The sequence below is a fragment of the Oncorhynchus tshawytscha genome, linkage group LG23 (assembly GCF_018296145.1).
Source record: "Oncorhynchus tshawytscha isolate Ot180627B linkage group LG23, Otsh_v2.0, whole genome shotgun sequence".
Classification (NCBI taxonomy): Eukaryota; Metazoa; Chordata; class Actinopteri; order Salmoniformes; family Salmonidae; genus Oncorhynchus; species Oncorhynchus tshawytscha.
Window position 1 is genome coordinate 560810 of NC_056451.1, and position 12955 is coordinate 573764.

Sequence of the window (12955 nt, forward strand, 5' to 3'; positions counted from 1 at the left end):
CTATGGTCAGGGTGTGACAGTAGTACACCCCCCCCCCACCCCCCCAAGGTGCGGACTCCAGCCGCAAAACCTGAACCTATTGGGGAGGGTCTGGGTGGGCATCTGTCCACGGTGGCGGCTCTGGTGCTGGACGTGGCCCCCACTTCACCATAGTTTTAGTCCCCCACCTTGTCCGCTTCCGTGGTCTCCGAACCACGGCGACCCTACTTAATGACCCCACTGGACAGAGGGGCAGCTCGGGACAGAGGGGCAGCTCGGGACAGAGGGGCAGCTCGGGACAGAGGGGGCAGCTCGGGACAGAGGGGGCAGCTCGGGACAGAGGGGGGGCTGCTCTGGCGCCAGACAGGCGGGAGACTCCGGCAGCAGCGCCGGACAGGCGGGAGACTCCGGCAGCAGCGCCGGACAGGCGGGAGACTCCGGCAGCAGCGCCGGACAGGCGGGAGCACCTAGGATGAGCCGGAGAGACAGCCTGGTGCGGGGGGCTGCCACCGGAGGGCTGGTGCGTGGAGGTGGTGACAGATAGACCGGACCGTGCAGGCGCACTGGAGCTCTTGAGCACCGAGCCTGCCCAACCTTACCCGGTTGAATGGTCCCGGTCGCCCTGCCAGTGCGGTGAGGTGGAATAGCCCGCACTGGGCTATGCAGGCGAACCGGGGATACCGTGCGCAAGGCAGGTACCATGTAAGCCGGCCCAAGGAGACGCACTGGAGACCAGCTGCGTAGAGCCGGCTTCCTGGCACTTGGCTCGATGCCCACTCTAGCCCGGCCGATACGCGGAGCTGGAATGTACCGCACCGGGCTATGCACCCACACTGGGGACACCGTGCGCTTCACGGTGCCTGCCCGGTCTCTCCAGCCCCCCGGTAAGCACAGGAAGTTGGCGCAGGTCTCCTACCTGGCTTCGCCACACTTCCTGTGTGCCACCCCCCCAATAAATTTTTGGGGCTGACTCTCGGGCTTCCTACCGCGCCGCCGTACTTGCTTCTCCAACTCCATTCTTCTGTACCCCTCTTCGCACTGCTCCAGCGAATCCCAGGCGGGCTCCGGCACTCCTCCTGGGTCGACCGCCCACCTGTCTATTTCCTCCCAAGTAGTATAGTCCAGACATTGCTGCCTCTCCTGCTGTTGCCCGTTACCACGCCGCTTGGTCCTGTTGTGGTGGGTGATTCTGTAACGGCTTTCCTTAGGTGAAGGAGAGGCGGACCAAAACGCAGCGTGGTGGTTATTCATGTTTTTAATAAAGACACTAGACATGAATAAACTAACAAAAACAATAAACGTGGAAAACCAAAAACAGCCCTATCTGGTGCAAAACACAGAGACAGGAACAAGGACAATCACCCACAAAACCCAACACCAAATAGGCTACCTAAATATGGTTCCCAATCAGAGACAATGACTAACACCTGCCTCTGATTGAGAACCATATCAGGCCAAACATAGAACTAGACAAACTAGACATGTAACATAGAATGCCCACTCAGCTCACACCCTGACCAACCAAAACATAGAAACATACAAAGCAAACTATGGTCAGGGTGTGACAAATGTTTAAATGTATATATTGAAAGGTTTCTAGTTTGCTCAGTTAATTTATTCCATTTCTTTATTGCTCTAAATCGAAATGTTCTTTTGCCTATTTCTCTTTTCTCTCTGGATTACGCATAGGTGGTGGACAATCTATTCCTAGTATTTACGGAATGTCTGTCTCTTACCAACTGAATACCATTGTGAATAGAACTCGGCCGTTTTAAATTATGTATATTATAAAATAAAATAAGCATGTTTTTTTCAATTATCTTGTCGATGGATGACCAACCAAGAACACTGCGCATGACTGCAACAGAAGAACCATATCTCCACCTTAAAACAATCCTTGCTGCCCTATTCTGTGCATTCTGCAGCCTCCTAACTTCACTTGATGATGCATTTCCCCAGACTACCGAACAGTAGTTCACCTGACTCTCAATTAATGTGTCACGCCCTGGTCTTAGTATTTTGTGTTTTCTTTATTTATTTGGTCAGGCCAGGGTGTGACATGGGTTTATTTTGTGGTGTGTTTTGTATGGGGGTTTTTCATAGGTTTTGGGATTGTGGCTTAGTGGGGTTTTCTAGCATAGTCTAAGGTTGCCTGAGGCGGTTCTCAATCAGAGGCAGGTGATTATCGTTGTCTCTGATTGGGAACCATATTTAGGCAGCCATATTCTTTGAGTGTTTCTTGGGTGATTGTTCCTGTCTCAGTGTTTGTGTTCACAAGATAGGCTGTATAGGTTTTCACGGTCCGTTTATTGTTTTTGTGTTGTTCGTCTTTATTAAAACATGTATCGAATTAACCACGCTGCATTTTGGTCTGACTCTCTTTCGACGGAAGAAAACCGTAACATAATGTTTGTTATTTGCTGAAGAATTTTTCCTGGTAAATATTTAGCGATCCTTCTGAATATATGCATGCTGTTTTAATGTTGTTTTTTACATAGATTAGTTATTTGTGACGACCATGACAAGCAGTTGTCTAGCTGCACTCCCAGTAGTTTGGTTTCTGCCACTTCTTTAATTTGTACTCCTCCCATACTTAATTGTATCCCATGCTGTTTTGGCCTTTTCCTAGTTGAACAGACTTTGGTTTTCTTGGTGTTTAAAGCAAGTTTGTTTAGGCAAACCCATTTCCTGATATTCTCCAAATCTCCCTGTAAAGCTTGCTGTACCTGTTGAACCGACTGTCTTGCTGCATAAATTGTAGTATCGTCTGCAAATATAGTAGCTTGAGTTTCAACCAAGGCATAGGGAAGGTCGTTGGTATATATTAAGTAGAGAAGTGGCCCAAGGCAGCTGCCCTGCGGTATTCCACAGTTTAACACATTAGGGGAAGAAAAATAACCATTGATATAGGTGGACTGTTTCCTGTCAGTTAGATATGACTGTACCCAATTCAATGCTACCTCCTTAAAACCATAATGCATACATTTTGTCAAAATTATTTCATGATCCACTAAATCAAATGCTGCACTGAAATATAAAATAGTGCACCTACAAATTTGCCATTATCCATAGCATTGAGCCACTGGTCAGTCATGTCAACCAATGCAGTGGTAGTGGAATGTTTTTTGCGATAAGCATGCTGATTGGCTGTAATCAGAATTATTTTCCATATACTCCCACATTTGTCTACTCACAATATCCTCCAATATCTTACTTAGTGTAGGAAGTAGACTAATTGGTCGACTATTGGCAGGAGTAATGGGTTCTTTGCAGTCTTTCGGCAAAGGACACAGTTTCGCATGCTTCCATACATTTGCAAACAACCCCTTTTCCACTGACCAATTAAATATGTATCTCAGTGGAACTGCATTCTGGGGAGCAGCACAGCGAAGCAAAATATTGTCCATAAGAGCATAACCTGTAGATTTACCATCAGGTAATGACTTCAATAGGTTTAACAACACCTCCACTGACACCGTTTGTAGACTAAAAGAGCAGATCTTATTGCTCATAATAAATCAAATCAAATCAAATTTTATTTGTCACATACACATGGTTAGCAGATGTTAATGCGAGTGTAGCGAAATGCTTGTGCTTCTAGTTCCGACAATGCAGTAATAACCAACAAGTAATCTAACTAACAATTCCAAAACTACTGTCTTATACACAGTGTAAGGGGATAAAGAATATGTACATAAGGATATATGAATGAGTGATGGTACATATGATTACCATCCATTGGACACTAAGCTTGTTTGGAAGAATGTATGTCTACATTGTTGCTTAGTAATTACATTTTCTGTGTAAAAAAATCTGCAAAATAATTGGCAATATCAACTGGTTTTGTTATTATTCTCCCGTCAACTTCCACACTAGATGGGCATGATGAGATAGATGTACCAAGTAAGCCCTTAACTGTGTTCCATAACTTTTTAGAATCATTTTTACAATCAGTAAAAGCATTGTTGTAAAATAACTTTTTTTCTCTCTTTCGATTCAATTTAACTGCATAATTACGCAATGTTCTATAATTCTGTTCATCAATTTCTAATTTTGACTTGACTGCTAAGACTCCTGCCATATTTCTTTGAGAAAAAGCTTCACCCAGTTCATCATCAATCCATGGAGATGGACGGGCACCAACTGTTCTCTTTCTGATAGGGGCATGATAGTCCATTACCTCCATGAGCAAATCAATAAAACATTCTGTAGCGTGATTTAAATCATCTTCTAGATAAATCAGCTCCCAGGGTACAGCAGCAGCAGCTAAATCATTTAGAAATAACTCATGATTAAATGTTTTAATTTATTTTGACCACAATCCTAGGGGGTTTCTTTGGAACCTTGGTTAGGGTCACAATATTATGGTCTGTCCAGTCCACTGGCATTGATCTGGCTTTTAAGCATTGCAATGGTATATTACAGAAAATCAGATCAATGCATGTGTCTGAACGATGACCCAACTTAATTGAAGATCTAGTAGTATCATAAACCATTTGTTTCAAACCACAGTTCTTAGCATATCTCGTCAATTTAGTTCTATTCAAATTATTGTGATCCTTCCAATTTATATTAAAATCCCCCAAGATAAATACATCTCTGTTGGTACCTGTGGCCTGGTCAAACCCAGTACATAAGTCATCCAGATAGGACACCTTAGAGCTATGAGGTCTATACACACATCCTACCAATATGGGTGCCTGGTGAGGCAGATGTACTTGAGCCCATAGTGCCTCTATTTGACCTAAGGTCATCCCTCCTCTTAAAAGGTATATGATTCTGAATATACAGTGCAACACCCCCACCATTCCTATTCCTGTCCCTTCTCAGTAGACTATATCCTTGAATGTTCATTTGCCCATCATTTACAGATGCATCTAAATGCGTTTCGGTCAAAGCCAAAATATGAATATTATTTATGTTGACCAAGTTAAAAACCTCATGTATTTTGTTAGGAAGGCTACATACATTAACCTGAGCTATATGCAACCCTTTCCTTATCAAGTGGAGATCAATATAGCATGTATTTCTTATAGTTGAAGTTGTCATGATACACTACATGTTACGGTTTTCTTCTGTTGAAAGAGAGGAGGACCAAAATGCAGCGTGGTTATTTATAAACATCTTTTAAAATGTCATCCTGAAATATAGGTGAAGCATGTCAATCAAAGACAAAATTCAAAGTTAAAAAGATGAAAATACTTTTAAAGAACTTTTAAAATGTCATCCTGAAATATAGGTGAAGCATGTCAATCAAAGACAAAATTCAAAGTTAAAAAGATGAAAATACGAACAATATACAAAAACGATAAACGTGAAAAACCAAAACAGCCCTATCTGGTGCAACAAACACTAGTCCAACACTCTAACCACTAGGCTACCCTGCGGCCCCAAATCATGCCGTTACTACCCTACATGAATCTGCTTGGAGCTAACCAACCATGTTCAATGTTAGCTAGCTAACATTAGGCTCTAACTAGCCAAGTAAACAACTCTGGGATAAGAATAATAACATCATACATGTAATGTTAGCTAGGGAGCCAGCCAGCTAACGTTAGCTAGTTAAACAACCATGAACATAGTGCCAACTCAACTACTGCTCGCACAGCCAGCCGGATATACGTCATCAGTTACGTCATCAGTTATGTCATCAGAGCGTGCAACATAACATTGTACTGTCTACACTGGGTTTGTTGTTTTACATTTTTTTTTAAGTTCATTAAATTGATTTGAATAAGAACTAAACTTTTGTTGCTAAGGATTCCACAACGCGGTTAACCTTACGGCTGGGACTGCACGTTTGTGTTCCAATTTTTTGCGTCGATTCCTCAAGTGCGAGCTGGCTGTATTACAGACACCTGTCGTCGTCATGGGAAAGACTCATTGTTATCTTTTCGTAAAACAACTGGTTGCAGTAAAGAGCCAAACTGGATATCATGGAGATCCTGAGGGAAATCAACAAGTACCAACAGCTTTACGCCAACAGCTTCCATCATGGAAAGTCCAGACTACCTCACAAAATAACTTCAACCCTACAAAAAAAAGAAAAACAGATTAGTCTACAGACACGGACTATTTACTTACCGTTGAAGTAGAGGCTAGTGCTCTGGCTGGAATCCATGCAACACTGGAAAAGTTGTGTGAGGAGGTAGCAGGGCTGAGGGGGAGGTTGGAGTTCAGCCTGAGTGAAATTCTCACGCTCCAAGGAGAAAACAAGGCACTCACAGTCAAGGTAAAAATCCACAATTCCAACATGGATTGTCTCCTCAGGGAAGGAGTTGCTACTAGACATACAAAGTCGTAGCATGCGTGAAAATATTTTTTTTTCTGGGGTTCCTGAGGATGCATCCAATAATCTGGAGGTCGCGATCAGAGAATTCATGCAATCCGCCTTGAAACTTCCTAAGAGACTGTAAACAAGGTGACTTTCCACTTAGTACACAGACTTGGAGCTTGGAGTGACAAGAGCAAGGGTCCCCGACCGATCATCCGAAATTTAAACACGAACAACAAAAAAGGAGTTGATTAAAAGCAGGGGAAGGGAGCTTAAAGGGATCAAATTCGGTCTCAATGACCAATTTCTAAGGGAAATAAACGTTGTCAGAGACTGTATCCGGTACAAAGGTAAAAAAGGGAGAAGGGTAAGCGTGCCTTTCTCATTGTGGACAAACTCTTCATAGATGGACAGCTATTTCGAGATAGCTCCATAACACCATGGCTGTACTAAACTCTACAAGGACTTCAGGTTACGAAAAAAATAAAGCATGGGAACTGTAAAAATATCTGAACATTATGAAGTGGATATGAACACACACATACTCAATTACATGCTCACTTACACATAGGGACTTATACATACACACACACCTGAGCTCGCTCTCTTCTCTCACTCTCTCATTCTCTTATCTGTTTTAAATTTTATCATGTTTATTGTTTGTCTACCTTTTTTTATGTATTTGTCTACAAGTTTATATATGTTTACAACAAGCAAGTGGACGATATCAGAATAGGGGCATTGGGGAATAATAACTTATTGTACGGAATACATTTGAACTGTAGTGAAGCCGTCTCTAGAGTAATGCAAGGTCACTTTCATGATCATGTGAAGCGTCAATTGCTATGGAAATGCTGGGATGTATTTTTCAATGATGTTAAAGGTAATTATGATACAACCATGACGGTGATACGATATGGATTACAATTATCATCATGAATATTTAGACTAAACGCACTACATGTTACACACATAGACACTCAACCATGCAAATTGGAGGAGTTATTATTTATTTGGACATCACACATTATAGTCTTACTTATACAGACATTGTACACACTCTCACTAAATCACATCCAATATCATAGACATAAACCTACTCAGATTTACTGCACACATAATATCTTGCCTCAATTTTCTAACATCTATGGCATTGGCTCACGGGTAAACAGGCAAGTGAATAAAACATATATTGCTAGAACCCATTTCTTGTAAATATCAGACATTTGAAAGCTCTTGTTTTGACCGTCAAAATAAGCTAAAATAAGAAGCTAGTTCGCTTCTTTACTGGCAAATCGTTAGTATTCAGCTAACCACGGTTTGTGGTCATCAGCTATCCTTTAGCTCGAAAATCTATCGCCAGTTCTGTACGGCGCAGCGCGGCTCGGAACGGAACATACCGGACCAATTTTTCTCTCCATGTCCCTGGATTTCGACTGCTCTCTGGACATTCATACCCGGATCTCACAGCTAGCTAGCTGCTATCCGTGTGACTATCGGCCTTCGTCGATTCCTTAGCAAACATCAGTTATTCCGGAGCTAGCCAGCTCCGTCAATCACTCCTGAGTTCAATCAATCACTCCTGGGCTGCAGTCACCTATCTGGACCCGTTTTACTGCCTACGCGGAGCCCCACCGGGCCTTCACAACTGGACTGCCGACGTTATCTACCCGAAGGAGATCCGGCTGGCTCCTCCGTCGCGACGTTACCTGAACGCCCATCTGCGGCCTGCTAACCGTTAGCTGTCTTACCGGCTGCTATCTGAATAGACAATCGGACAATTTATTTATTTTTATTATTATTATGTTTTCTTCTTGGGCCTCTATAACTATATCTATTGTTTTTATTTTTGTTGTTGTTGTGTGATTTGGATTAATCCCCTCTACCACACGGAACCCCACCAATCTACTGACGGAACGCAAGAGGTGGCTAACAACAGACCTCCATCCTATGCTAGCTTGCTACCGATGGCCTGGCTAGCTGTCTAAATCGCCGTGACCCCCAACCAACCTCTCCACTCACTGGACCCTTTTGATCACTCGACTAAGCATGCCTCTCCTTAATGTCAATATGTCTTGTCCATTGCTGTTCTGGTTAGTGTTTATTGGCTTATTTCACTGTAGAGCCTCTAGTCCTGCTCACTATACCTATCCAACCTATTAGTTCCACCACCCACACATGCAATGACATCTCCTGGTTTCAATGATGTTTCTAGAGACAATATCTCTCTCTTCATCACTCAATACCTAGGTTTACCCCCACTGTATTCACATACTACCATACCTTTGTCTGTACATTATACCTTGATGCTATTTTACCGCCCCCAGAAACCTCCTTTTACTCTATGTTCCAGACGTTCTAGACGACCAATTCTCATAGCTTTTAGCTGTACCCTTATTCTACTCCTCCTATGTTCCTCTGGCGATGTAGAGGTGAATCCAGGCCCTGCAGTGCCTAGCTCCACTCCTATTCCCCAGGCGCTCTCTTTTGACGACTTCTGTAACCGTAATAGCCATGGTTTCATGCATGTTAACATTAGAAGCCTCCTCCCTAAGTTTGTTCTATTCACTGCTTTAGCACACTCTGCCAACCCGGATGTTCTAGCTGTGTCTGAATCCTGGCTTAGGAAGACCACCAAAAATTCTGAAATTTTAATTCCAAACTACAACATTTTCAGACAAGATAGAACTGCCAAAGGGGGCGGTGTTGCAATCTACTGCAAAGATAGCCTGCAGAGCTCTGTCCTACTATCCAGGTCTCTACCCAAACCATTTGAACTTCTACTTTTAAAAATCCACCTCTCTAAAAACAAGTCTCTCACCGTTGCCGCCTGCTATAGACCACTCTCTGCCCCCAGCTGTGCTCTTGGATACAATATGTGAACTGATTGCCCCCCATCTATCTTCAGAGTTCGTGCTGCTAGGCGACCTAAACTGGAACATGCTTAACACCCCAGCCATCCTACAATCTAAACTTGATGCCCTCAATCTCACACAAATTATCAATGAACCTACCAGGTACCTTCCCAAAGCCTTAAACACGGGCACCCTCATAGATATCATCCTAACCAACTTCCCCTCTAAATACACCTCTGCTGTCTTCAACCAAGATCACAGCGATCACTGCCTCATTGCCTGCATCTGTAATGGGTCAGCGGTCAAACGACCTCCACTCATCACTGTAAAACGCTCCCTGAAACACTTCTGCGAGCAGGCCTTTCTAATCGACCTGGCCGGGGTATCCTGGAAGGATATTGATCTCATCCCGTCAGTAGAGGATGCCTGGATATTTTTTTTAAATGCCTTTCTTACCATCTTAAATAAACATGCCCCATTCAAGAAATTTAGAACCAGGAACAGATATAGCCCTTGGTTCTCCCCAGACCTGATTGCCCGTAACCAACACAAAAACATCCTATGGCGTTCTGCATTAGCATCGAACAGCCCCCGTGATATGCAGCTGTTCAGGGAAGCTAGAAACCATTATACACAGGCAGTTAGAAAAGCCAAGGCTAGCTTTTTCAAGCAGAAATTTGCTTCCTGCAACACTAACTCAAAAAAGTTCTGGGACACTGTAAAGTCCATGGAGAATAAGAACACCTCCTCCCAGCTGCCCACTGCACTGAAGATAGGAAACACTGTCACCACTGATAAATCCACCATAATTGAGAATTTCAATAAGCATTTTTCTACGGCTGGCCATGCTTTCCACCTGGCTACTCCTACCCCGGTCAACAGCACTGCACCCCCAACAGCAACTCGCCCAAGCCTTCCCCATTTCTCCTTCTCCCAAATCCATTCAGCTGATGTTCTGAAAGAGCTGCAAAAGCATGAAAAAAGAGCTGAAAAATGCTAAATCAAACTGTCGTGAGTTTATGACAAATCACGCCAGGAACAAGAACAAAAAACTAGAACATATTTTCATTGCTTTCATAAGTAAATCTGTTTAAGGTGCTTTTAACCCCTACAAATCAGCCGGGCTAGACAATCTGGACCCTTTCTTTCTAAAATTATCTGCCGAAATTGTTGCCACCCCTATTACTAGCCTGTTCAACCTCTCTTTCGTGTCGTCTGAGATTCCCAAAGATTGGATCGGAGGGTCTGCTGTCCGGACCTCTGGCAGTCTCTATGGGGGTGCCACAGGGTTCAATTCTTGGACCGACTCTCTTCTATGAGGTCGCTCTTGCTGCTGGTGAGTCTCTGATCCACTTCTATGCAGACGATACAATTCTGTATACTTCCGGCCCTTCTTTGGACACTGTGTTAACAACCCTCCAGGCAAGCTTCAATGCTATACAACTCTCCTTCCGTGGCCTCCAATTGCTCTTAAATACAAGTAAAACTAAATGCATGCTCTTCAACCGATCGCTACCTGCACCTACCCGCCTGTCCAACATCACTACTCTGGACGGCTCTGGCTTGGAATACGTGGACAACTACAAATACTTAGGTGTCTGGTTAGACTGTAAACTTTCCTTCCAGACCCATATCAAACATCTCCAATCCAAAGTTAAATCTAGAATTGGCTTCCTATTTCGCAACAAAGCATCCTTCACTCATGCTGCCAAACATACCCTTGTAAAACTGACCATCCTACCAATCCTCGACTTTGGCGATGTCATTTACAAAATAGCCTCCAATACACCAAAGCCCCATATACTACCCACCATTGCGACCTGTACGCTCTCGTTGGCTGGCCCTCGCTTCATACTCGTCGCCAAACCCACTGGCTCCATGTCATCTACAAGACCCTGCTAGGTAAAGTCCCCCTTATCTCAGCTCGCTGGTCACCATAGCATCTCCCACCTGTAGCACACGCTCCAGCAGGTATATCTCTCTAGTCACCCCCAAAACCAATTCTTTCTTTGGTCGCCTCTCCTTCCAGTTCTCTGCTGCCAATGACTGGAACAAACTACAAAAATCTCTGAAACTGGAAACACTTATCTCCCTCACTAGCTTTAAGCACCAACTGTCAGAGCAGCTCACAGATTACTGCACCTGTACATAGCCCACCTATAATTTAGCCCAAACAACTACCTCTTTCCCAACTGTATTTAATTTATTTATTTATTTTGCTCCTTTGCACCCCATTATTTTTATTTCTACTTTGCACATTCTTCCATTGCAAAACTACCATTCCGGTGTTTTACTTGCTATATTGTATTTACTTTGCCACCATGGCCTTTTTTGCCTTTACCTCCCTTCTCACCTCATTTGCTCACATTGTATATAGACTTGTTTATACTGTATTATTGATTGTATGTTTGTTTTACTCCATGTGTAACTCTGTGACGTTGTATCTGTCAAACTACTTTGCTTTATCTTGGCCAGGTCGCAATTGTAAATGAGAACTTGTTCTCAACTTGCCTACCTGGTTAAATAAAGGTAAAATAAATAAATAATAAAATAAAAAATACCTCTGATGGCAGTAAATTTACAAGCACTAATTATGGTAAATTTAGACTGATAATAGTATCTAGTTATGCTAAGGGGTGAAATAAGTATAGCCAGCTATAATTGTAATGGTTCAGCAGATTATAATAAAAGAAGTTCAGTCTTTACATGGCTAAAAGAAGAAGAATATAACATATACCGTTTACAGGAAACTCACTCTACATCCTTAGATGAAGATGCATGGAAAATGGAATGGGGTGGTGAAGTCATTTTCTGTCATGGATAAAGGAACACAAAAGGTGTGATGATATTAATTAACAAAAATTTCAGTAGAAATTTTAGTAGAAACAAACTCGGTTTACCCTTTTATCTTCATTGTCGGAGTAGAAGACCTTGTGTATTTCACAGCCATTTTTCCAGCCAAAGAGAGGAGTCACAAAAATCACAAATTGAGATAAAATGAATTACTAACCTTTGATGATCTTCATCAGATGACACTCATAGGACTTCATGTTACACAATACATGTATGTTTTGTTCGATAAAGTTCATATTTATATCCAAAAATCTCAGTTTACATTGGCAAGTTACGTTCAGTAGTTCCAAAACATCCGGTGATTTTGCAGAGAGCCACAGGAAAATCCAACTAGGAAGTGCCTCTTATTTTGAAAGCTCCCTGTTCCATTGCATGCCTTCCCTCCATTTAAAATGATATCAACCACATTCCTTTCCCTATGGCTTCCACATGGTGTGAACAGTCTTTAGACATAGTTTCAGCCTTTTATTCTGAAAAATGTCAGAGAACGATCACATCACGTCAGTGGATGGCTGGGTGCCAGCAGAGTTTTGCATGCGCCAACAGCTTGGAGCATACATTTTCTCTCTCTCTCTCCTATTGAAAAAGCTATGGTCCGGTTGAAATATTATCGATTGTTTTATTGTACAAACAACCTGAGGATTGATTATAAAAAACGGTGACATGTTTCTACAAACTTTACGGATACTATTTGGAATTTGTCTGCCCCGTCGTGACCGCTCCAGCCTGTGGATTACTGAAGATAACGCGCCAACCAAATGGAGGTATTTTGGATATAAAAATAATCTTTATGGAACAAAAGGAACATTTATTGTGTAACTGGGAGTCTCGTGAGTGCAAACATCCAAAGATCATCAACGGTAAGCGATTCATTTTATTGCTTTTCTGACTTTCGTGACCAATCTACTTTGCTGCTAGCTGACTGGCTTTAATTTGTCTGCTGAGAGAGATGTCCTTACATAAACACTTGGTTTGCTTTAGCTGTAAAGCTTTT